Below are 27,037 nucleotides of genomic sequence, written 5' to 3'. Positions count from 1 at the left end.
AGCACAGACAATAACAGGGCATACAAGGGTTTTCTAAACCACAGCTATGGAAAGGATTTCATGCTTTTTGAACAATTATATGCTAATCCTAATTCTAATCCCATAAGGCTTTGATTTAGCCAAATAGCTAATCTACTTCAGACATGGTTAACCAAGCAGGATCATCTTTTCATCTCAGGAAAGGATTTATAGAATAAGTAAATTAAACATTTCATACAATCAAAATTACTTTCTCTTCTTGTATCTGCTTATGTATTTTTCTGCCAGTTTTCCAATACTTTTGGAGCATCACTAAAATGGACAATTTTAAATTAAAAAAGGTCAAAAGTTAATTGTGCTCATGTTTTACATTTTAAGAAAACTGCCCAGAGAGATAAGGAAGTATAGGTAAGTTTCATTCATGCACAGTGGGTTTAGAAGTTTTTTCCCTTTAAATTTCTAATGCATCTGAACAATTTTAGAGTCAGAACACTAGATAACAGAGTAGAAGGATGGGTGATCTCATTTAATATGGCAAGTCTTACTTCCTGTATTGAAGTAATAAATCTTTTACTCAATCTTCATAGAGGAAAAGCTCAGCTGTGCTTGAGTTAAGGTTTTCTGTGCTTTAGGTTATGTTCTAGACTTGTAAACCCTAGAGTTGAATGGATGGTGAGAGAGCTAAAGAAAAGTCTTATTCTATTCTTAAACAATATTTTGACAAATATGTCCGTGTAAAATCCACTGGTCTGAAGGTTCTATGACGTGGGTTCAGGCTAAAGTAATGAGCATGTCAAGGAAAAAAATATTTTTTTTTTAATTGAAAATGTAGGAGTTTTGCACATATGCCACAATCAGGACAATGAGACAATCTTGATTATTCTGAAGAAGGCTTTGATGGCAGCCACAAAAGTGGCTGTCAGTGAGCGGTACCAGTGGGTGTCTGTGATTGGTACTGGTTGGTGTGGATAAAGTGGACCTGGGCTTTGTGGGCACGTAAAGCTTTGAGTTGCTTTCAGTCATCTCTAAGCTAGTGTAGATGAAGAATTACATGCCTGAAGAGAAATTACTTAATTTAGGTACTCTATTCATAGCTGTGATACAGAAACACCCAATTCTGATAATGCAAATGGTCTACATAAAAAAATTAAATTCTGAGCAAAGCTGTTTAATACCCTGAGTGCCAGAGTTTGCCTCAGCTCCACTGAGATCAAGATGCTAACATATCTCATAAATTCTCTGTGGTGCCAGTGAGACTAAATCTTATAAACATATATTTTAAGCTAGCTCTTGCACCTACATGAGTGAGCACAATAGAATCACTCAAATGAAAATAAAGTAAAAAATGAACATAGTTTTTTTGCCTTCACTAATTTTTTTCTGCAGCCTGGTAGTTATTGCCAGGAAGTGGCAATAATTCAATAACTAAGTTTTGGTTTTCCTTAGTGTATTGGGATTTATACTAGAATCAAATAATTCCTCAACCAGTGGCCTATGTTCACCAAAGAAGCCAGTACTCTTCCCTAATCTTGATGTACTAGGACCATGTAGGAAGAAATATCAAATTCATAGATTAGAATGGTAGAGAGTGAGTGTGGTGGATTGACCATTTTTGGTTGCCAGGGGCCCACCAAAGCACTCTATCACTACCCTCTCCATCAACAACATAGAAGGAGAAACACACAAAGAAAAGCTCATAGATCAAGATAAGAGCAGAGAGTGATCACTCACCAATTACCATTGGGGGCAAAAGAGACTTGACTTGAGGAAATTAATTTAATTTATCACCAGTCAAGTTCAGAGTAGGATAATGAGAAATAAGAACAAATCTAAAATCACCTCCTTTCTTCCTGACCTCAAGTCCTGACTTCTCTTCAAGGTCCTGCCATGATTCTGCTTCAACACAGTTTCTCTCACAGGGTCACAACTTCCTTCAGTGCACAGCCACCTTCTCCAGTGTGGAGTCCTCCATGAGCTGCAGGGCCACAGCTGCTTCTCCATGGTCTTCACTATGGGCTGCAGGGAAACCTCTGTTCCAGCACCTGGAGCACCCTCTCCCCATCCTTCTGCACCTTGATGTCTGTAAAGTTGTTTTTCTCTCTCACATTCACTCTTCTCCCCATGCTACTTTGCACAGTGTTTTTTTACCCCTTCTTAAACATGTTGTCACAAGGCTCTACAACCGTCACTGGTGGGCTCAGCTTTGGCCAGTGATGGGTCCCTTTTGGAACTGACTGGAACTGGTTTCTGGGATCTTCTCACAGAAGCCACTCCTGCAGCCTCCTGGCTACCAAAACCTTGCCAAATAAACCTAAGACAGTGAACAAGAATTAAAATGGGCAAGAAAGGCCCTAACTGTCAAAGGCCCTAACTGTCAAAGGCCCTAAATGTCAGGTCAATAAGGAGACAGCGAATTGTCAGTTGAATTACTTCATATCTTAGAGCACAAAGCCTCAAAATTTTAATCATTTTCCTTGTTATTTAAAAGATACAGAATGATTCTACAAGTGAAATATGGGGTTTTGCGGTATACACCTTCTTTCAGAAAATAATTAGAGTAAATATAGTTGAGCAACAGCTTAATATTAGTTTTTAGTTTTTTACTCTTAAAAAAAAGAAAAAATAAAAAACAATTTTATTGCTATAATGAGACATACATTTACTGTCTGGATTCAGAACAAATCATAGCAAGATTGACCAGGATGTTAGAAACCAACCAGGAAAAGGGAGGAATTTCTAAGATAAATTTTAGCTGGAATGCTCTGTAATCTTTTGCAAATAACCGGAAGTCCTGATCTACTGATTCAGGTAGAAGGTCACAGAAGCACTCAAGCACTAAAGAGATCACTTGTAAGATTCACAAAAGAAAGTGTGTGAACCTATGTAGAAGGCTTACATCATGGAAAAGATGTTTTCCTCATGTATATCGTCTGATAGCTAAATTCACCAAAGTTAAAGAAGATTGTGAATAAAATGAAGTGAAATATTTTGGCTAAAGCTTTGACTATTTTCTTTTGGTTTAGCTGTTGTTGTTGTTTTTTGGCTTTTTTTGTTTGTTTGGTTGGTTGGTTGGTTGGGGTTTTTTTGTTTTTTAAGGGGTTGTTTTTTGTTTGTTTAACTGGTTTTTCTTGGCAAAAAATGTAAACAGTGGCTCTGAAATATTTTCCGACCTTAAGTCAGTTTCATCATATTATGTATTTAGGGAAATTGGAAAACTTAGAATAATTATTTTGAACACTTTCCATTGAAAATATTTTGTTTTCTAGACTTTAGAAAAAATAAATTAAAAAAACCCTGTAGTTCTATCTTGTAAACTCATGGCAGTTATTTGGACCATTCTAAACAGTCCAAGCTTAAGTAATGTTTTGGTTTCACCACTAAACAAAATATTTTTTCCACTCTTCCAGAACTGCTCACAGAGCAAAAGCAGTTATTGCAACTATTGCAACTGTTCTTGTAGGAGCTGAAAACGGTTCCGTGTACTTCGGTTTAGATGAAAGCATGATTAAATCAGGTGTCATGGGAGGGGGCTAGAATCCATTTTGTACCACTTGGATATGAATACCTGCTATTTTAGTTTTATTTATGAGGGCAGTTCTTTATTATCTAATGATTGGTCTGAACGTGCATATTTTATGGACTTGCAGGATACAAGCCATGAGAGGAGTAGTCTTTAATTCTCAAGGCTATAGAGGCTGTTAAACTCAGAGTAGCTATGAGCTTTAAGCTGGAGCTATGCCTTTGCTAACAGAAAAGCACAGCATAAGTCACTGAGGTGAAGGTTTATTAATTCTTCCCTGCCTTCACTAGGTTTACATGGGAAAGATAATGGTCTCTAAAGTTAGAGCTTTGTAAGATAAGAGTAAATGATATCTTGTAGGCTGATACCTGTATGACTTTTGCTACATGCTACAAATTACTGTTTGAGCAGCAGCTCAGGACCAGTCACCTATTAACCTGCTGCTAGTTACACAGGCTCTGGATTGATAGCTGACAAGATTTTGCTGTTTTGAGGGGAAAAAAAAGAAAGTGGGAGGCTCCCATTTTTTCCAGTTCTGAACAACCACAGGGACACAAAACAAATCTTACAGCTATGCTAATAAAAGCTGAAACTTGCCTGTAATACAGACTTAAAGTATATTTTGCTGGGGGTTACGAACAGTTGTAATCACTAATTAACTTAGCTATGCAGATAAAAATCTGTTTTGTCAACACAGGGAGTTTCACTGAGGAGTAGGGAAAACTTAGGGTGGGTCATAACATGCAGCTCTCAAAAAAGCTTTTGCTAGTGTGGGATAAAGTTCTACTTGTCTATACTGGCAAAATGCTTGTAGTATAGACACCTGATAAGTCACGCATTAAAGAAAATGATAAGAGGGAATGTTTTTGTGCACACGCTACAGAGCTGTGCATGTTGGGGTGTAGAGCTGTGAGTGTTGCATTTCAAGTTAACATTTATATTTTTTTGGATGAGTAACAGAGTTTATGGGGGGGATGAAAAGATTACTGACTTAGCTTTTGCTTAGAGGTAATTCATGGTATTACAAAATTATTTGTTTTCTTTGGAATATTTATGATATTTTTCATGGAAAGGGAAATATCTTTCTGACTGAAACTACTAGGTATCCTCTCTTTGCAAACTGACTGGGAACTGTGAGAATTATGTAAGCTTTGCAGTTCCTAAGCCTGAAGTTTTACACTGCTTAAGTTTCAAAGAAAGAAAATAATTAAGCTGAGGGTAGGTTTAGATCAGAATTATGTGTACTCTTTCATCCACATAAATTTTTCTCATTATATTTACAGAGTTTTGAAATAGATGTGATAGGCAATGAACCAAAAGGGGAGGATGTAGTTAATATTTCCATACTAGTTGTTAGGTTGTGAGAGGGGAGGCTGGAATAATTTATGGGCTGAGAGAGTGAGAGAAGATGTAATTTACATCACTTTATTCTCCTTTAAACTTATTTACACATCAGATCTGAGCTTGGACCAAGGGCTAATTTGTTAGGTCAAATCTGTTCTTCAGCCTTCTATCTCAACACTACCATCAATAATTTTGTTTGTGTTGATTCTTTTCTGATTTGATCCTTTGTAGACTGTTATGGTGTAAACTCGCTTGCTTCTTATGTTATTCAAGTTCTTAATATGGCCTAGATATACAGAAGAAATGTAAGAACATTATGTTACTTACTGGAAAGAGCAAGGTTTTTATTTGTATTACTGCCTGGGAAGAAAAAGTTCAGCTAGAGTAGTAAATACTCTACAGTACAACATCTCAGTAACCCCAAGTTATGCACAGGTTTATGGGTGAACCTGTAAAAAAATGGGAACGGGGGGCATAGCTAGATATCAGCCATATAATATTGCAGTATATTGAAGGAAGAGGGTGTATGTGAACATTTAACTCTTCTTTTGTACCTACTCTGATTATAGATATTTACATAGTTGCACATTCTGCTTTCTATAGGTTAGTGATAAGTGATCTGTTTGAAAAAGATCAGATGTTTTCCTAATCACTTTATCTCAAACAGCTGATCAGAAATGCTTTTGGATTTGGTTTCATTTGAGATGTGCTGATCCCATTGGCTTATGGGAAGTATTTATTAGAGGAACCAGTTTCCTCTCTGTGGTGTATATTTTGAAGCTTCATGAACTGAGTTATTAGAGAATGGCAAATTGAGTAGGGGGAAATGGAAAAAGCGGTTGTAGGATTGATGTGCTTCAGATAATTTCACTTTTCTCACTGTCTATTTAGAAACTTAATTACATACATGAAAGAATGACAAGGTTTCGTTTCCCATCCATTTTTTCAGCTTCTGCTAGGACATGAGGTTCAGTTGGTACCTTTTATGAAGCAGTGGATAGGTATTCATTTAAGTGAACACCTAAGAATAGGTGTAGTCTGGACTCTGATCCCAGGCCTTGTAAAATAAATTTCAGTTTCTACATTCAGTGGACCTAGGATTAGGCTTCGAGGTACTGAAGGTTTGAGAAATGTCATATAAACTGTTTTTAAAAAGTCTTCATGAAGCTGTAATTCATTTACTTGGCTTCCAAAATCTACTTCTGTCATAGAAATGTGTACTGTACAGCCTCTTGTCATGGTCGCAGGGACATACACAAAGGGACACAAGGCGTTGCCCTACACTGCCATCACAGTGTTTTGGGATAGTGACAGCTCAGATTTTATTATTTTGGGCTTCCTGGTGCTTTTTTATGATGGATGGTTCATTACAGACCGCATCAAACCTCAAATGTACTAAGGAAGTTACTTTATTCACTTTATTTTAAAAATAATAAACACAACTCTTGAAAAGTTGTTAATATGACTTAACCCACCTTAAAATGGGAACCTAATGCTGTTACAATCAAAATAGAAATTACTAATGTCTCATCTCTAATCAGCTTCAGACTTTTGACATATATTCAAACCTATTTGTATGTCATATCAATCATGTGTATTTGAAATAGCATACCTGTTGTTTGCTTTTCTCCTTCTCTGCTTATTTCTGAAAAATGGTAGTATATGCATTGCTTACACTGAATCTGTGTAAAAAATATGTTGGAAAAAAAGAGCAAGCAGGCTCTTTAGAATAGTGAAGATGAATACTATTGGCCAGACATCTCCCTTTTCAGTATGTACTACCTCAGCAGAGTCCAGGGGAAATGATTGTGGCAAACTCCAGCCTGAACCGTGTTTGGTCCTGATGCAGAGCCCATGTCAGCCACTGTCCTCTGCATGATCTCACACCTTCCCAGGGACCTTTCACTGGCTCCAAGGCAGTAGGCTGCTCCGGGAGGCCTCCAGCTCTCTATCAACAGCTCTGCTCCTGCCACATCCCTGGAATGAGGTGATAGTCTTCTGGCTACTCCTCTCTAATAACTTTACCAGAAGTACCTGAGATTTCTGAGCAAACAGTGCTACTTATTTTAACAGAGTTCTATATATATATTATTAAATCTGTGTTCTCTATTATGTTGAGAACCCTGAGAAGAAAGTTCTTATAGAACTGAGTTTATTAGGAGCAAGAGCTACACCTCTCTAAACTGAAGACATACAAAGCATAACATTTTTCCCACTGCTCTCATTTCTGAATAATAAAGAAATATAGATAAGTTTGTCTTTCATTTTGATTTTGTTGTATTTAGAGAGGTTTTTATTCCCATTGATCAGTTTTGATACTTACTTAATATCCATTATTTTTCTATGCAGATTTCACTTAGCTCTGCCAGACCCTGTCAGATTAGGGAACAGAAATTTTAGAGGGGGTGCAATTTAGGAGATGACAGAAGAATAGCTCTTGTATACTTAAACTCTGCCTAAGTTTGAGGAAGTAACTGATGAGATCTGCACAAAAGCATTTGTTAGGAAAGTCTTTGGTCACCTGGAGGATTTATCCAGGCATTAAAAAACAAATGTGGATTTTAGTTCTTAACATCACTTTAAAGTGGAGATGAGCTCTCCCAAGGAGTCAGTCAGCTTGCTCAGGGCCTGAATTGCCTTTTGGTAGTTACTGACTACCCTCATAGAGTAACCCTATGGTGACCAGGCTTCTGATTAAGCTCCTGAGGTTGTATAGGGATGAATTTTTATTTACATGTTCTACTAATTTTTAAGTTAAGAATGCGGTCATCCTGTCAGAGCTGGATGTCACTGTGCTAAGGCTATCTCAGAGCACGTCTCTGGCTTATCCTTATACAGGCACCTCCTGACAGGTTTGGCTGTTTTTGACACATAACATAGCACCTAGATCCAGGCTGTGAATCCAGAGGTATTTAATGTTGTCTATCATTAGGAACCCAAAGCAAGGGAAAAGATCAGATCTGAAATTGTCTCTTCTCAGTATTACTTACTGCTTCCTATCCTGCTCAACGAAGTGACTATTGTTAATTTCACTTTAATGCTCCAAAATTTGGAAGTTTACAGAAGGCTGAAGCAAGGACAGGTAGACCACTAGGAATAGAGAGATTATTCAAATAGCATGGGATCAAGTTACGAAAGCTAAAGCCCTGACAGAATTAAATCTGGCCTAGGTCTTCAAGGGCAACAGAAAAAGCTTCTATAGGAATATTGGGGAAATAAGGAAGACTAGAGGAAAATATGGGTCCTCTTCAGAAGAAAATGGGAGACCTGATTATCCAGAATAGGGAGAAGGATGCGGTATTCAACAAGCTTTTTGCCTCAGTCTTCACCAGCAAGTGTTCCAGTCACACGCCTAAGTTGCAGAAAGCAAAGGCAAGGACTGGGACAATGAAGGACCATCCAGTGTGGGAGAGGATCAGGTCTGAGACCATCCAAGGAACCTGGAGGTGCACAAGTCCTTGGGACCTGGTGAGATGTGTCTGAGGGTCCTGAGAGAACTAGCAGAGGAAGTAACTAAGCCACTATCCAGCATATTTGAGCAGTCCTGGCAATCTGGTAGAATTCCCACTCACCGGAAAGGGAAATAAAGAAGACCTGAGGAATGACAGGCCAGTCAGTCTCACTTCACTGCCTGGCAAGATCATTGAGCAGATACCCCTGGAAACTATGGTAATGCATGTAGAAAATAAGGAGATGATTGGTGACAGCCAATACGGTTTCACTAAGGACCCTGACAGGCTTTATAGGTGGGCCTGTGTGAACCTCGTGAAGGTCAACAAGGTCAAGTGCAAGATGGTGCACCTGGGTTAGGGCAATTCCAAGCACAATACAGGCTAGACAGAGGAAGGAATGAGAACAGCCCCGAGGATAAGGACTTGGGGTTGTTGGTGAATGAGAAGCTCCACATGACTTGTCAACATGTGCTTGCAGCCCACAAAGCCGACTGCATCCTAGGCTGCAATCAAAGCCCCTCTACTATGCTCTTGTGAGACTGCACCCGAAGTGCTGCACTCAGCTCTGGGGCCTCAAACAGAAGAAGGACATGGATCTGTTGAAGCGAGTCCACAGGAGGACCACGAAGGTGATCAGATAAATGGAGCACCTCCCTATGAAGACTGGCTGAGAAAGTTGGAGTTGTTCTGCCAGAGAAGGCTCTGGGGAGATGTCATTGAAGTATTCCAGAACCTACAGGGGGCCTACAAGAAAGCTGGAGAGGGTCTTCTTACAAGGGTATGTAGTGATGGGTCAAGTGGAAATGGCTTCAAACTGAAATAGAGCAGGTTTAGATTAGATATTAGGAAGAAATTCTTTACTGTAAGGGTGGTGAGACACTGGAACAGGTTGCCCAGGGAAGCTGTGGATGCCCCATCCCTGGAAGTGTTCAAGGCCAGGTTGGACAGGGCTTTGAGAGACCTGGTCTAGTGGGAGGTGTCCCTGCCCATGACAGGGATCACAGAATCACAGAACATCCTGAGTTGGAAGCCTTCACAAGGATCATCTAGTCCAAATGTTAAGTGAATGGCCTGTACAGGGATTGAACCCACGACCTTGGCATTATTAGCACTAATCACTGCTCTAACCAACTGGGCTAACTAAATGATCTTTAACGTTCCTTCCAACCCAAATCCTGCTATGGTTCTATGAAAAATACATAAACGTGATCTGCTGCTTGCAGATACACAAATAAGCTCTGAAAATTCAGACAGTTTGGAAGTTGAAAGTTTAGAATATCCCCATTAAGTTCTTCCTCAGTCTGAGAAGTCACCTTGCAATGTCAGAAAAAGGTTGCAAAAGGGCATGGTTTTAAAACATCTCTTATATATCCATTGTGTCATATTTCCTCTCTTGTTACACAACAATGTTTAGCAAAGTAAGGGACCCATGTCTCAGGGATATCTGGATTGCACTTCTTGTTTAGATGGTGGAAATGGGAAATAACTGCTATAATAATCTGCAAAGTTTATTTCTGATGATGCCTTGAAGAACTAAATGGCTTATTTGTATATTTGTATGAGTGTTTACAATAAAAGCCCTCCTGTCCCCTCCAGAAAATACTAAAACAGAGCACCTAAAAATTCCCTTCAAAAACAAAATCCAGAACATTGGTTCTGAAAATTGTCCTTGGTTTAGAGGAGGTGACAGCTCCTTTTCTGAAGACAAAGTCTTATCTTTTTTTTATACTTGCACACAGTTTGTTCAGCTTATTTAACTAGGGCGTAATTATTAGAAGGCAAACAGAGGATTCATTCAGTTCAGGAGGCTTATCCATGCCTTACTGAACTATGAACTTACTGAGCTATACTGAAACATACAATACTATAAAGGCCCTTATTGTAAGTTGGACATAAATATTGCCTATAAATACTGGCTTCTGAATAATATACAGCCTTAAAGAGGTTCAAAGATGTACTGTATTTTAAACTGCATTAATACCAATGTTGCTTAAGTTACAAACATCTGTTCAGAACATTTCTTTAGTCAGCACTATTTCTTTTACAAGCAGAAATATGAAGAAAACATCAGACTATAGCCATTACATCAGTTAAAGACTTTTCACACCTCTGTGAGGTACAAGTTTATATGAGCTTTCAAAAATCAATAAACTTTAAATGAAAGCCCAACACCATTTTGTGTACAGAAACATTTCCAAAATTCACTCACTGACAAGTAAAAAGAAAATAATGTCCTTGTCTAAGATGGTGTCTTTTAATTGTGTGTATAAATAAAATATTTCTTCGATGTTTTCATGACTAAGGTTCCATCTCTACTGAGAAAGTATTATCATGGGTAATACTATCAGAAAGCTGGTGGTAGAAGACGTCAAAAATTTTGATATCAGCAGAGAAAAGTTCTTTTCAAAACATCCCTGGCAAAAAGTCTCTTGAAATCTACGGAATTGAAACCTTTAGAGTGAACACATAAGATTAGGCACCGTCTTACTTCAATTTTTCTGGCAGAACTAAAGGATAATTTTGGAGGTCCTTACAACAGAACTTCTGTAAGGATATCAATCCATATGAGTCATGGCATGAGCTTATTTGCAAGAGGAATCAAAGGAGTAATAAGGATATTATTTGTGTTCAGTGACATTCACATTCCTGGTATAGTAGTGTGCCTTTCTCTGAAATGACAGGTGGATTCAGAGGGTTGAGGATACATATTAAGCAACATTAAAAGGTACATGTGTATATCTACTGTATTTACACTGGTAATTCCTTTTTTTGTGTAATTCTGAGGAAGTACCATCATAATATCTAAACACATATTATGGATTCTTTTTACTTCTTCAAATTCAAAGCTATTTGTTTAAGGACTGCTTGCTTAATTTTATACTTACCAATTATCAGCTTAGTTCTCAAATGCCATCTTTAATCAGAGCTGGAAATTCCAATATTAGTATCATAATTGATCATTTTGTACATTGACCGAGAACACAAAGGGATTGTCTGGTGAAAAACATGAGCTGGAGGAGTTCACTGTTCACAACAACTGGGGAGGGAGATGAAAAAAAAGAAACAGAAAACCCAACCCAGCCCTTGATCTTATGGGATTAAAATAATAAAATTTTCTTCAAAGCATACACTTCTGGATTTTGTCAAGTTTTGCTTTTTTTTTTTTATTGAGACCTGAAGTCCTATTCAGAATACTTGCTGAATCGAGTTTAAATCAATGTTCAGACACTTTTTCACTTGCGAATGATTTATTTTATCCAAACAAGTCCTTGTATTTTCAAGCATTATTTAATTAGAATATTTCATGGGTCATATTAATCTCTTAGCAGAAAGAGATCTCATCAGTTGAAAGGTTTTTTTTTCAATACAATAAAAGTTGTTCTTATTACGTACAAAATGTGGTTTCTTAGTTTTTTTTTCTGCATTTGTGCCTAACAACCAAACTATTTTTCTCCCCTGCAAACCTTACTTTCATAGCAGAGCAAATTTCTCATTGTAAGTGCTAACAGTGAAATATTTTTCTTAGAAACAGAATGATTACTTCTTTGATACTAGAAGAAATTTATGTAAAAGAGGAACATTAAAATACTGCAAATCAGTTCTAAAGTTTCTAAAATATTTTTCTTCTCATTTTTCTGTCCTTTTTTCCTATAACATTTCATAAATATTCTTCAAGCAATATTAGTACTGTATCTTAATAGCTGAAGAAAAATTAAAAATGGTAAAACCATTTTCCAAACACTCTAAATATTTTAATAGATTTTTATAAAACAGGTACAGAAGGCCTGATGTTTTACTTGTTGTTTGATGAAAGTATTTCTATAATTCATATCCCAAATATCTGCAGACATATTCCTTATTCAATACTATAGCATCACCGTAGAGGTACGTCATACTATGTAGTCCTTTATTGTAAGTCTATATAATGTAAGTATATAAGTATATATTTTCCTAGTTAAATAAAAATCCAGTGGAGTGTTCTTTATGATCTTGCTGTTACTCACCATTCATCACATAGAGGCAGAATGAAAAATACATCTTCATAAAATTTGTAGATTCTTAATTCAATTAAAAAAAAAATCCTGTTTTTTTCCTCCTCACTGAAGCTCAAGTTCACAAAATCAACATTACTTCTCTGTGTGTGAGATTTCAATAAAAAGAAGAGCTGCGATTAGCTGCAGATCCAGAATAAAAAGTTTCCTTTTTTTGTAGTCCTTGATATAATGAGTGCATGTGAAGCATTTACTATTTAAATAGTGCTGTGACTATTTCTTCATCAGCAATTGGTAAATAAAAGATAGTAATTAAAGTAAAATTTTCATCTTTAGGTACTCATCTTTGAGTTCTGCTGATGGAATTCTTGTTGTGTAGAGCTGTAATCAATCACTGGTGTGACTTTGCTCTTCATGATATGCTAAAACACATGGTTGGTATTCAAGGATGATTGCCAACTCCAAGAAAGCTGTTTTGCCATTGTGCACAGTAATTAATGGAAGCTTCATATGTAGACCTACCTACTTTATTGAACTTCAAATGACTTCAGATTTCAATTTCTGAAATATATGGCATAAATTGTGGAGAACGACATGATTATAAATAAAATTATTCATATCTATGCACTATTTACTTATCTTTCATGTTTTGGAGTATCCTGTCATATTTTCTTTTTGGAATGATACCCTAAGGAGCTATTCTTAGGGTAAAAATATGAAAAATATTATGAAAACCAGTGCACTTAGTTGTAGGCAAATCTCATTATAATGAAAACTTCTTGTGACAAAATCATTGCTTTTAATCAGAATTCTCTCAGGCTTGAATATAATTCTGCTTGTCTCAGAAAGGAAATGCCTTTAAATTTGTTTTAATTCAGACTGGTCTTTTCAGACTGGTCTTTTCTAAGAGCACTCTGAGGTCAGCTCAGGTCTCAACCCATATATTGGAAGGATACTGGATTTTTTAAAATATCAGATGTCTGAATATCAAGACTGTCTGAAATGGAGGTATTCTGTGATAAACATCTCAATAGTTTCCGCTGAGGCTTCCCAGCATTGAAAAGAGTTCAAAATTTGTGTTAGATCAAACACAAAAGCGACACTTCAATTCAAACCCATCTGAATTTTGTAACAAGTTGTTTTTGAAGTACTCTGAAAGTATCTTAATTTTAATTGATTTTCTTATTTTTTGAAACCTATGATAAAGAACTGAATGGAGAGTTAAAGTCAGAACTCGTAAATACTGACCAGTGCTCAAAGAAATTGAGGCAAGGAGACACTTGTGTTCTCCTAAAACTTCAAGGTTTTATCTGTGTATGTTCTATCCATATCTGAATATTTTTTAACAACCCCAAGTTCAATTAAACTAAAAATAGTGAAACTGTAGTTTGTATTAGCAATCTAATAAATAAAAGCCAAGCAATGAGTCAGAAAATGGTGGTACAGCAAAGGAATAATATGTGAGTTTGTAATTTTATAAAATAGTAGTAACCAATTTTTACAACAAAAGGGGTAGAGGAGGAGGTTGACTCTGATCACTCAAAAATATATATTTTCCTGTGGAGAAAGTAGCCCCTGTTTGTCTTTCTGATCTTTGGTATAGATTATTTACTTTTTTTCTTCTAAGCAAAGCAATGCTGGTTTATATCTATTTTGCACTGTTGAGAGTGAGTCTTTGTAATTCAAAGAATAAAGAAATGAGTCATTTTCTCACTTATGTTTATGAAGTATTTTGAATTTGAAATGATTATGCTTTTAAATTATATAAACTGGTGCAGAGGGAGGAAAAAGCAAGAACATTGATTCAAATGAAGCAGAAACGTAAGGTTCTCATTTAGTGGCTTGAATGAGCACTTTCTTGGTTAAGAGGCATTTGAAAAAAGATCAAAATTAAAACAGAGCAGGGTAGAAGCATTGCAACCTCTACTCTGGCTAAAGGGCGTTTTTGGCATGCATACATCTACCTGATTTTCTGATGAATCTTAGTGGCTTGAGTAGAAGGTAAATACAATAATGCATAGTCAAGAGAGCCATGCGATTTTACTTCTGACTGGGAAAGAAGTCCATAATCTCTTTGAAATTCTGGAACAGTTTGAGAAGTTTATACGAGCTTTGGATATATACATATACATACACAGAAATGCATATATTTATACATATAAACACAGTACCTTTTTTTCAGCAATTAGATCTAATATTTTGGTGTAATAAATATACACAGAAAATGTGCTGTCATTGACATTTGCTGCAGAGGCAAATATTCAGAGCATGATACATGCCATCAGTGTTACGATGATGGGTAGTATAACATACCTCTGAAATTCATTACTTACTTGGTAGATTCTTGCTAGGGAAAATGTCATTACAAAGAGATTTGCTATAAATGTAAATAGCACACCTAGTGAAAAAATAGTATGGTAAAATTTAAAAGAATTTTTCTCTTTTATATAGGAATGCTGTGATGAAAAATTTCTCTTGGGATTGGAAGCTTGAGGACAAGTCATGTGTAAAATTAAGCAGCTTATGGGTAGCAAAAGGAATTTCTGGGTCTTAGGACACAGTGCAATAGTAATGGCAAATTACAACATTTCCTAACCTGAGTCAGCTACATCATACCCTGTATGAAAAAGAAGCTCTCCCTATTTCCTCCTCACATATATCTTGTCTGTTATCTTAGGGAGACAAATATACAGTGACAAGGATAGGAATAATTATGTCTATCAAGGGTCTGGGATTTAATTTAGAATTCAGGAATATTTGTTGATAGATACAAGCAGTGAGTCTTTCCTCTTGCATCAGTTATTTAGCCAAACACCTTTCTTCCCACAGTTCATTGTATTTGTTGCACCGCTGTATTTACTTAACCAGTGAGTAAATCTTCACATCTGATTTTTATTTGGTGAGTGAGGTGCTGACTAATCACCACTTGGCCAGGTACAGTCACCTTGATTGAGGTGTCTGTGGATCGGAGAGGCACAAGGAGTAGTTCTGGGTATATAATCACCAGTGAAAGACATTGCAGGAGCATTTTGGTGGCATGATTTTTTGATTTTTTTTTTCCTTAAGTATATTAAGTTACAAGCTATGTATAAGCTTATAGATTAGTAAATTTAGCATACAATAATACAGTTTTGTATTTCCCCTTTGATTTATCTCTCATTCTAAGCATGATGACTGCAGAAGAGAGGAGATATGAGAAATCCATTCTTTGACATCTTTGACCTTTCATCTACAAAGGTAAAAACCTTGGAGGGATTACTGTGTGAGGAAGGCACTCTACCTGGGAACTACAGCTCATCTTGAGCCATTCACAGCAAGTAGTACATGGATGCTGTTCTGACTTGTGGTCATTATCTAAGGTAAAATGGCAATCAGTAAGAAACAAGGCCAGAAAAAATATGCTGAGGTCATATCAGCCAGTTTACCCAGTGGTCACTCTTGCCTCTTTCAGAACAATTTTTACTCCTCTTTCGATTCAAAACCCCTTTTTATTTGGTAAGAAAAGGAGGAGGGAACAGTTATACCCTAGCTTAGGTGGATTCATAACCATTTCTGAAAACTGTGATGCATTGATTAAGACTATACTACATTTATTACAGTGAAGCAAGCAATACTCGAAAGTGGAAAAATAAAGACATTATGTATTTAAGTGTACTAAGAGATGGCAAAATATTTTTGAACTTTGATTATTTTAGGAAAATTTTAGAGATGATTTCTCCTTTCTCAGGAAAAACAAAATTCAGGGAGTCATGAATGGGGCTTGAGTGGGTTCTGTTGTTATGGTTGGGAAACTGTTAAGATATTAAAAGATTTTTGCGCCGGTATTTCAAGACTCTATATTCTATTGTATGTTAAATGGAACGAATTTGTTCTCTAAGTTTTGTCCCAGGTGAGATGATAACACTTGAGGTTAGAGATAGGTAGGGACCAAAATGAGGGCAGAAATTGCAGAGAAGTCAGGAAGTATCTTCATGCATTACGCATGGGGAATAGATGACATCATCGTTGGTAACCCGTGAAGATATTTTGCCAGTTACTTAAAATATTAATATCTCCTCATTAAATGGTTCCTATGTGATATGAATCTCCAGCTATCCTTCATAGAGTGTCTGAAGAGGTGCTAGGCTACTGAAGAATACCAAGTGCCATCTCTTAAAGCAAATACAAATATAGGATCCCTTTTTACATCAGGCTACAAAAGAAGTCACTGAATCTAGAAGAAGAGACTTTTATTATATTTTTTTATTAAGAAATCTCATGGGAGCTGTTTGTTTGCTTCCCCTCTGAGCCACCCAGCTGTTCCTTCTATTTGTGGTCTTAGAGCTAATTACATAATGTCCCTAATTTATACTCACTGGTAAATCAGATCAGAGCATTACCTGGAGGGCAAGCTCTAATTAGAGGAATTTCAGAACAAATTGTCTAAAGAGCTTGTTTAGTGTGATTAAATGCAAGTGATGGAACTCTCCCTCTCTCTCCCCCCTCCCCTTTTAAAAATATGAATATTTACCTTACACAAAAACCTTACAGGTTAAAAGAAGAATCCCAGCAATGGTAATTTTAATCAAAGGGATATAAAACAAATGACAGTGCTACTCAAGAAAGCAAACTGAATAAATGCAGATGGATGCTGTATTCTCTTACTGTTATTAAAATTACTAAGCTTTAATATCCCACAAATAATGAAGTGGACAGTAAGTGGCTTACGTCATGGATGAATGGAAGAGAGATAACACATGAATCCCCAATTTATACTGTGTCTGCAGCATGTTGCCTAGGAACAGAGAAAAACAAAGAAGAAAAGAATGCAGTCATTTGTCCTATACAGCCTTGAAAAATGTATGGTTTCATCTTTAAAAGGCTCATATAGTTTGAGATATCAAAGTCCATGCTGAGCAGTAGAAAGGACTAAGTAGAAATGATCCTCTGTACTTACCTGGAAAAGGATGAAAAGCTTCTCAGGAGTTAAATAACCTGGAATTGGGAAGATCCCCATCTTATGCAAACTGTCTCAAATAACTGCGTGCAGTTCATGATGAGAATAGTGGGTAGTAAAGAAAAGTGTGAAATGAAACAAAAGAAGTGATGTGACTCTTCATTTTAGCTGGTGGTGCAGATTCTAGTTGGGCCATTGGAATCGGATTCATCCACCAAGACGCACCAACAGAGGAAAAGAAGTGAATGGAGACTTAGAGAATGAATATTGATATTTTAATACTCTATCTTGTATTGTGCTTATGGAAATGTAAATGATCTGTTTTACAGCAGAATTAAGAGGTTAGTAATATATCAACATGCTCTACTCTATTCCTGATACTTTTGAATTCCTACTGTACTCTGTGAATTTGAGCTTGTCTGGCATTCTGTAATTAAATTGCTTGTCCTGGGTAGACCTTGAATAGGTTGACTCCATTATCCCACAGTAATTAATGTAATGGCAGCCTTCTTCCTGAAGCAACATCCCACTTGTATGCAAGGACATCGTGCAAATTTTTTTTCCCTGAAGAAGATACCCTGAACTCTTTTTTTAGCAACCTTTTTGCATAAATAAAACAAATACTACAAAGGTTATTTTAAAACGTACCCACTTCTTGTGCACATTAGGATAATGTTGTAATTATCAGCTGAAATAATAGCTCATCTTCTCTGCCTGTTGATTAGGGACAAAAAGAAACAAATTATGTGAGCAGCATATGAAGCCTGTTGAATAGGTCTTGAGACACTTTGATTTGCTCTCAAACTGATCTTTACAGCATTTAGGAATAAGTACCTTTCTAGTCTTCCCAGATAAACAACTCTTGAGAAAATATTAACCAGATTAAAGTGGCATTCCTAAGGGAAAATCCTCAATTACAGAGCAGAAGCTGCTAGAAGTAGGTGACTGCCAAGATTCTGTTATAAAAGCAGAAGTTCATAACACAGGAAAAGTGAAATCGAGGAAAATCCTACAAGTTAGTATATGGTGCCAGTGTCCCAGAAGGCTTAAAAAAATTCTCAGAAGGACAAAAATATTGTAAACCTCTTTCTTTCTTTCTTTCTTAAGAAGAAGAAGAAGAGGAAGAAAGAAGAAGAAGAAGACTGTTTTTGCTTTTCTTTTTATATAATAGGTTCATTTTCCCAGATCTTTGGCTAAAGCACTGGTAGACATATCCTGACTCAGATTATTTTGACTGATGAAATTTTCTTCCAAGAACTCCTGGAATGTATGTACATGGGCACTAAGAAATGCCCCAAATATTCTCTTAAACTTTGAAAGAAATAAAATTTAATAATCTATTGTTATCTTTAATAATAAGTATCCTTGAAACCCTGTATCCAGCTCTGTTTATCTGGTAAGACTGGAAATACACAATTTCTTCTACTTTTAGAATGCATAGGTTCACATCCTGCATGGAGGAGCCACATATAGAAGCTGTCGTAGGTGTGTACTGTACAATAAAAATATTTACTTATTATAACTTCTTTTTTTTTCATCCTTGATTCATAGTGTGCTCCCTTTATCACTGGCCAGCTCTATAGTTTCTAAAAATGGTTTGTGCTAGTGTCTAAGAAGCTATGACCTACCTTAACACAGGAAACCATGATTATATCATGAAGGGACTTGAAAGATAAGCAGAAGAAATTTCTCCTCAAATTTTATATTTTCTTTTAATTGTTTTAGAGATCAATAAAGGAGTGGTCAGCATATGATGAACCTAAGCGTGCTACCAGACCATCCTGTTGCTACTAGTGAGGCTTTCCTTCTATATCTAAAATACGTATTTAGAAAAATCATTTGTAATTTTGAGTGGTAGGAAAATAAAATAATTTTAATTGTCAAATGACTCATTCAACTTGCCTCAATTATGTGGCTACTGGAAGCAATGTGGGGAAAGGTGGTGCTAAAATGTCACATTTCCGGATGCTAGTGTAGGAGGGGGAAAATGTTAGCAACTGCCTGTGGGAAAAGTTTCATCTCCTTAATTACATCTTTCAGAACCTGTGGTAGTCCTTTCAGCAGGGCAAAGTGGGACAGTGCTGGAGCTTGTCCCCAAAGGCAATGTGACTTGAAGGCACAACCTGATCCCTTGCAGCATGACCCATGGCTGAAGGATGGGGGAAACTCAGCCATTGCCTATAGAGTAGAGATGCACCTGCTTTTGTACATACCAGGTAAAAGCTTCTATCATCAATACATCACTAAGTATGTCTTCTGCGAGTGTTTTGGAGGCTGCCTTCAGGATTAGACTTGTGAAGCACAGTCATAAAGAGGTCCTGTGTGATTTAATTTAGGTATATGCATTCAACACGTGTGTTCGCTGTTCACCCATTCAAAGACAGAAGAACGAAAGGCTGCAGTTCATCCAGATTCAAAAATTACACAGACAACTAACACAGAGGAAGCAGAGGGTTTGGTGAAGAGTGGCCACTGCTGTTTTAAACTGAACATGACAAACTGCCAAGAATATCTAATATGAATGCCTTATCCTTACTTTCCATAAATAATCACAAAGCTGTCTATATGAACACACAAGTGCGTTCCCCTTGGCTTGAGAATAAGAAGAGTTAAAGATCCTACCGTGTGGTCAGCTTTAAATTTAGAGATAATGAGAGGCTGGGAGAGCTTGGAAGACTGCAAAGATTTGTATTTTGTACTCCTGATGTGATCTTGAATAAATCCTTTAATCTGCCCATGCCTAAGTTTTTCTTTCCCAAAGATGATAATAGACGATAATGCTCTCTTCAGCATTTATTTCTCTAATCTGTGTAAATTTCTGGTAAAGGGACTGCCTGTTTATTGGTACTTGTGGAGAATCTAATGCTCTGAGGCCCAAATCTTGGTTCATGCTCTAGGCAGTACTGTAACATAGACAAAAATATTATTGTTATACTTTTGAGGAGTGTAAATAAAGAGACGTCTTGGAGTGAAGTAGATGACAGAATTATTGTGAATGAAGATTTAAGACTGATACCACGAAGGAGAATTTTACAGGCATTTAAAAGGGATATTTTAAAGCAATGTTTTCAAAGATATAAATAGCAGTCATACTGCATAGTTTAATTTCCATTATGTGGCCATCAGCTATTATTAGATATTCTTGTCTTTGAAAAATATCTAACTAAAACAGATAAATAATGGAATTGCAGTTCAATGGAATAACGTAACACATAAATTTCTAAAATACATTTAAGATCCCTAATTCATAATCATTCATAGTAATTATTTGTGTGTTCATAGTTGGAACAAATGTTAACAATTGCCAAATAAATGACAGTTTGAAAGCAGAGGTCTCATATACTAGTCAAAATCAGGTCAAAACTCTTTTTTTTAGTCTGCTTCGTCCATTAGCCAATTCAGCACACATGGTCAATAGCTAAAGTTTGGCTTCACACACCAGAGATTCTGAGCAAGGGAGAGTGGCAGGAAGAAATTTTTGACTGATTCATATTCTTTCTGCTAACTGCTCTATTAGGACAAGTGAAGTTTAAATTGCTTGATTGAAAATTTATTTTATTTGCTCAACCTTGAAGTTAAAACTGTCCTCTTCCTTGACTTTCTGTGCCTATGAAATTGACAGAGTTGATAGCCCATAAAATAGACTAACTTTTCACTGGCATCCAATATTTTGTCATCTGAAAAGATCAGGGAAACTAAAATTATGTGGCTTTGTTTCTCCTTGGAAAAATATGTTAGAGAAAACTTGAAGTTTGACAGGAAGTGATAGCACTTTTTGGTTGTGGGTTGTTTTCTCTTCAATTTAAAATGAGAAAATAGTATATTTCTTAAAGGAAAACACTAAGAATGTATTTGATTTACCAAACTTTTCAAAAACAGCAGAGAATTTTGCCTGCAGAACCTGCAGAATGCCAGATGGAGACCTTAATATTTAAAGGACTCTTAATCATCGTTTGTTGCAAGAATTTGTCACTGTATACTGTATTGAATAGACATTTAAGATTCTATTATTCCACAGTACATGTAATATACAGTTTAATCCATGTTTTCACTTTGCCTTAACTTTAGGTGAATGTTCTAATGAATGACTGTGTCTGAGTTGGATCTTCACTGCTGCTACTGATTCAAAGCTTTAAACCAATTGTTATGTATAATATACTATTCTCTTTCTTTTAGTTTCTCTATGAATCCCCTTAGAGTTTTTAAATGTGTATAGGAAAGAAAGTGTCTTATAGTGTCAAATCTGGCAAATTGGAGGCCAGATAGCAACAATTCATAAGTTAAATCCCTGGCAACATTCTGAAAAAGAATCTTGAGGGAATATCAGTTTTCCAGATAGCCATTTCAGAACATCTTTAATACATCTGTTGGAAAAAAAAAAAAAAGCAAAAGTAACTGTTTGTTTACATTCAGCTGTCAAACAATAAACACAGATAATGATATTTCTGTTTTAGCAAGTAGAACTGTGGTTGTTGTGCAGACTCAGCTTTTTTTTTTATGAATATAATAATAAAGAATCTTTACATATTACTAGGTTGTAAGAAGATTATTTGGTGATTTTTGCATCTGCTTTCAGAGAAGTGGTATGATGAAAATCCTGGTCAAATTACTATCATGGGATGCTGAATCACAGAATCATGTAGGTTGCTAGGGTCCTCCAGAGATCTCTAGTTCAAACCCCAAACTCCATTGAAGGGAGTAAGGCTAACGGGAAAGTTAGATCAGACTGTTCTGCGTCTTACTGAGTTTTAAATATATTCAAATTTGAAGAGACTACAACATTTCCAGGCATGCTTATTGTTATTTTCCCCCCCTTGTACCCAATCAGGATTTCCCTTGTTTCGATACACAACTTGCAGATAGAAAAGTCTATCTTGGCCTCCCGTAAAATCCCCCTCTAGGTAGTTGAAGAGTCCAGTGAGATCTTCCTTAATTGGGCAAGCTTCACTCCTTCACACTCTCTTTATGCATCATAAATCCATATCCTGCTGGGCTTGCTCCAGTTAGTCAATATTTATTACATATTGGGGAACTCAAAACAAAGCAGAGGAAACATGACCTCAGAAGTGCCTCAGAGAGGGGAATACTCCCTTTGTTCTTCTAGGAATGCACTGTTTTATGTAGGGCACTGCTGAGTGTACTTTCTTGTCCTCTCTGCTTTGTGGCACTGGACTCAACCCTAGTCAGCTATGATTTAACCAGAAGTCTCTGAACAACACCTACCCTGTTTCACCTTTTGCCAACCTCCTCTGCGAGTTCTCCAAGTGGTCTTTTGTAAATAAAAGGGATTTACAGTCTTCCATCTTCTACCATGTCTGAGACCTCAGAAGCTTTCTCAGAGCCTGGGTTACTACAGCACGAGGAACGATTGCTGTAGCCTGAGCCTGGGATTGTGCTCCTTGGCATATCTCCATCAGTCTCCTTGGGCAGTCACCCTCCATCCAGCACCACTGGACTCAATGGACAACTTCAGTTTATCCCTATTGTTCTCCCTGTGGTTGTGGAGATAAAGGTAAATGAAATCTGTCCTTAATTTTTCCTGCACTCCAGGACTGAATAATGAAAGAGGTAATTGGCAGTAATAAAGCAGGAGGTAAAAAAAAAAAAGAACCTTTTCTAGTTGAAAGGAAAAATTTTTATATGTCTGACTGAATTGTGTCTTACATTAAAGGAACAACAAAGTTCCCACTGACTTCAGTGGACCTGTTATTTATGGAGAATTCCTTCTCTGGTGAGCATCTGTGACCTGAAATAGCCAGTAGCCTCTGACATACAAAGTAGTATTTTGTCTTCATTCAAAGTTTTATGAAATTAATAGAATAAAAACAAATAAATTTCCCCCCCCAGGGAAATGTACCCTTAGTAACTGGATGGCAAATATAATACATGCAAATCTTATTCTACCAAATATAACTAGTAAATTTATTAGGTTGGCTATTGAACATAACTTTAATAACAGTTGATTATTAAAGACATTTTCATGTCACTATCATTGAGTATTCATAGTTCTTACACACTCTTTTTAATTGTTCTGGAATATAATTAATCAATTTAAATTAAGTTGCTCTGTGATCAATAATGATGTTACTGTGCCACACAAGGGTCAAGAAAAGTTCACGAAATAGGGAGAACAAAATGATTGTGAATATGGTTGGAAGAGACCAGAAGACAGATATTTTAAAAAGCACAGGAGTGACCACTTGAGGTCTTTTCTTAATAGCTTTATCTTATGGAACACAAGGGATTTGTGGGAATATAATTTTTTAAACCTGAAAGACAAAATTACGTGAATCATGCTCTATCTGTCGACTCCCTTATCATGGGAAAATCTGTAGAAATGTGCCTCAGTAGGATTCAGACAAAATTAGATTCACATTAGTAAGAAGGTGGCTACAAAAGCTATTTATTAATTGCTCTGCTGATTAGCCAAACCCACCCATGATAAGAAAAGAAACCACAGCTACTGTGATGGATTTCACAAATCATTAGTCATGGTCTACCATACCTTTCTTTAAGATCACCCCTACTTGAACAAAAGGCGATGCACTGATCTTTTCAAGTAACAGCAAGACTCGTGAGACATTTTTTGCTGCTAACCTACACAAACAGAGACTAAGATGCCTGTGGATGCCCTCTATTAGAAGACAGGTAAGAGATCACCTGGTGGTTTATACAGTATTATTCATACATCAGCTGCTTGTTCTCCCATTTAGCCTTATTAGTCATCTCTGGAGATTCTAGTCGGTTTAAAAGCCAAAATTTCCTTTCTATGGAAAACAGTTCAGGAACAGAAATGATCTCAGAGCTGGTCTTATCCCAGGATCATGTTGGGACATGATTTAGGAATATACCCAAACGCGGGAGCTCAAAAGCATTCCTGGGTCCTCTAGACAAACACAGCCTTACCTGAAGCTGTATATAGCAACCAATGTTCTCTGTTCATCTAAGATTAAAATTGAAGACCTGTGGTTTTAAGTTTTTCAGCTGGTGCTATCAAAACTCCAAAAGTACCTTTTACACCTTTTTTTTTTTTTGCAATGTAATTTGACTTGCTAGAACCTTGTCTTGCAGACCACTGTGTTCATGCATGACCAGGTTGTAGCTAATCTTTAAAAAATTTACAAATCATCTTTTCCATACCAGTAACTGCACCAAATCTAAAAGTATTAATAAATTACAGTCATAGTCCAGACTGTTGTAGTAAAACCCTTAGAAAAGAACCAGGAAAACAAACAAAACAGAAGGCCTACAGATTTTAAAATCAGGACAGTATATTATGCCTTGTACAAATATAAAATAACACTAAAAGCAACAAAGTTACACCATTGAAATAAATGGTAGCAGATAAAGCACTCTCAGTAGAAATTGGACATACCAAATCCCTGAGTATCCATTCACTTGCCACATTGAGGACCCTTGAGGGATGTTAATTGATAGAAATGAATGCCTTTATAGGGAAGGAGGATTTCGTTATGTAAAATACTTGTTCAGACTGGCCAGCCCAAGGAATTTGGATCTGATCAGAGAAATGTCATTTTTATTACTATTGTGGCCTTTGAAGCTTTTTACATATTTCACTATCTAGATCAGCTTTTGCTCACAAACTTCCATGGCAGTATAAGTGCCAACAACAGAGCAAAGAAAACAGTGGGTCTATACAGAAGATATTGTTTGTTTTGGTTTTTTAAATAAAGGTTATTAGAGCAGTTTTAACTTTCACTATCATCATGAAAAAAAGTTCCATAATCAAAACTGTTTTGAGCGTCAATCTCACCTGCACTTGAAAGGCTCAGAGCAAAATACTGCAAGATTTCATCTGAATCCTTCTATGGCATACAAAATTTGGATAAGGTTCTGATACTTCTGGAGCATCTTGAGAAAATAGATCAAAGCTTCCGATTTATGAGAAAACTCTCTCGTGTTATTTTTCAAGGACTTTCTTCTTAATCTTTCACTGACTTGGTATGACCTCAAACAACACTTCAAATTTTTTTATGCTTAATTTTGCCCAAATATAGGAAGGATGTACTACATTAGTAGGGATTCCATAGCTTTAACTGATTAACTTGTTTTCATTTTTAAAATTTATTTTTAAAACATGTCAATAAATGAGCATTACAACTTTTCAACTGTAATAATTTCACAGTGAGACATTGCAGTAGAACAGTATCTCTTCAGATATTCTTTCTTACTTTAAAATCAGTTCACATGAATCAAGTTTATGCCCCCTTGATATTCTCTGAGTGCTCATTCTCTGAAGCAGTTTGTGTGAATAGGTTTAGCTTGCTAGACTGTTTGTGAAACCTGAATTTAACATTTATGTAAAATGAGCACTCACTCCAGGCAGTGTTATCACAGACAGCCGATCAGAGATTGGTAGCAATTTTGTGCAAATTAATTGACCAATCACATCTAACAGTTTAAATAGCAAATACAACATGGGACAGAGTTTGACATGTTTGAATAGTCCTTTTGTTCATTATATTTAGGCTCCCACAGAAAGCTGCTATTCAGGGTGAGCAGGAGTACTGACTGATGGCTAATCCGCATTTTCTACAGACAAGAGGTTTTCATGACCAAGCTATAAAAATTAAGGAATAGTAATTAATTAGATAATTTAAAATAGATATCTAATAAAAATATTAGTAATGGTCAGAGGTCTCTCACGAGCAGAAAAATTAGATCATTGCAGAATGATTCACTGTGAATTATTCATGCAGCTGGAGAAATGATTCAGACTGACAGATTGATGGGTAGAATGTGCCCATAAAAACAGGATATTCCCCACTCTTTGTTATCCTTTGTGTGTTATACATTCTACAGCTTTATCTGAGATTCTCCAAGTACATACAAGGCAATGAATGCTAGCCAGCAGAATGATCTCTGATTTTCCTACAAGCACAAAATTAAAGGATAGGGCCCAACAGGAGCAATTGGCTAAAGAAAGAAATTAAAATTACATTCTCAATTAACAGTGGAGTTGTCAACCAAAATGCATATTATGTACTATTTGGATCCAGTTTTATAACAGATGTGTGGAAAAGGCTGGAGTTAGCTGATTTATTTTTTATCTGGTCAAGTAAAACTCTTGTTAGTAAAAAGCAAACAAACAGTCATAGGAAAAGGGTCATTTTTTTTTAATTGCAATCCAAACAAAACTTCTAGTGTTTAAATTACTGTAATGAAATATGCTGTGAAACTTCACTGACAGTAGCACAATAGTTTTCTGAAATAATATGTTTTGGAACTGACATCTCCCTGTTTCTTCATGTAATAATAATAGTAGTACTAATAGAAGTAGCAATTATAATAGTAATAGTAGTAATAATAATAATAATTCTGTAGTTTTTTATAAATTTTTTCCTGTTGAAGTTACAGTAACACTGAACTTGATCAAGTTTAACCTGATGAATTTATGAATAGTTCCTTTTAATTTTTAACATGAAAAACTTTATCTAAAGATAGTTTCTGTGTTGGCAATTTAACAGCTTAGTGACTGTAAAGCATTTACAATAAATGGAACATAGTCTTCAAAAAGAGAGAATAAGTCTGTAATCTTACTTGAATAGGGAGCTACTCCTCTTAAATACCACAGCCGGTACCCTTTGATTAAGTAATGCCTATCAAGTGGATTACTGTAAATGGAAATTTTATAGTGTTTGTATTCAGATAGGAGAAGCCAGGTTTGTAGACACATGTGCACTGTGGTTCAACTGCACAGTGCAATGAATGCTTTAATCAAAGAAACAGCATAAAACGTTTGGCCTTTTGGATTTTATTTGCACTCTTCTGCAGCCATGCAGAAAGATTTGAT

The sequence above is a fragment of the Neopelma chrysocephalum genome, unplaced genomic scaffold, assembly GCF_003984885.1.
Source record: "Neopelma chrysocephalum unplaced genomic scaffold, ASM398488v2 Primary Assembly neopelma1_24, whole genome shotgun sequence".
Classification (NCBI taxonomy): Eukaryota; Metazoa; Chordata; class Aves; order Passeriformes; family Pipridae; genus Neopelma; species Neopelma chrysocephalum.
This window is presented reverse-complemented; position numbering follows the sequence as displayed.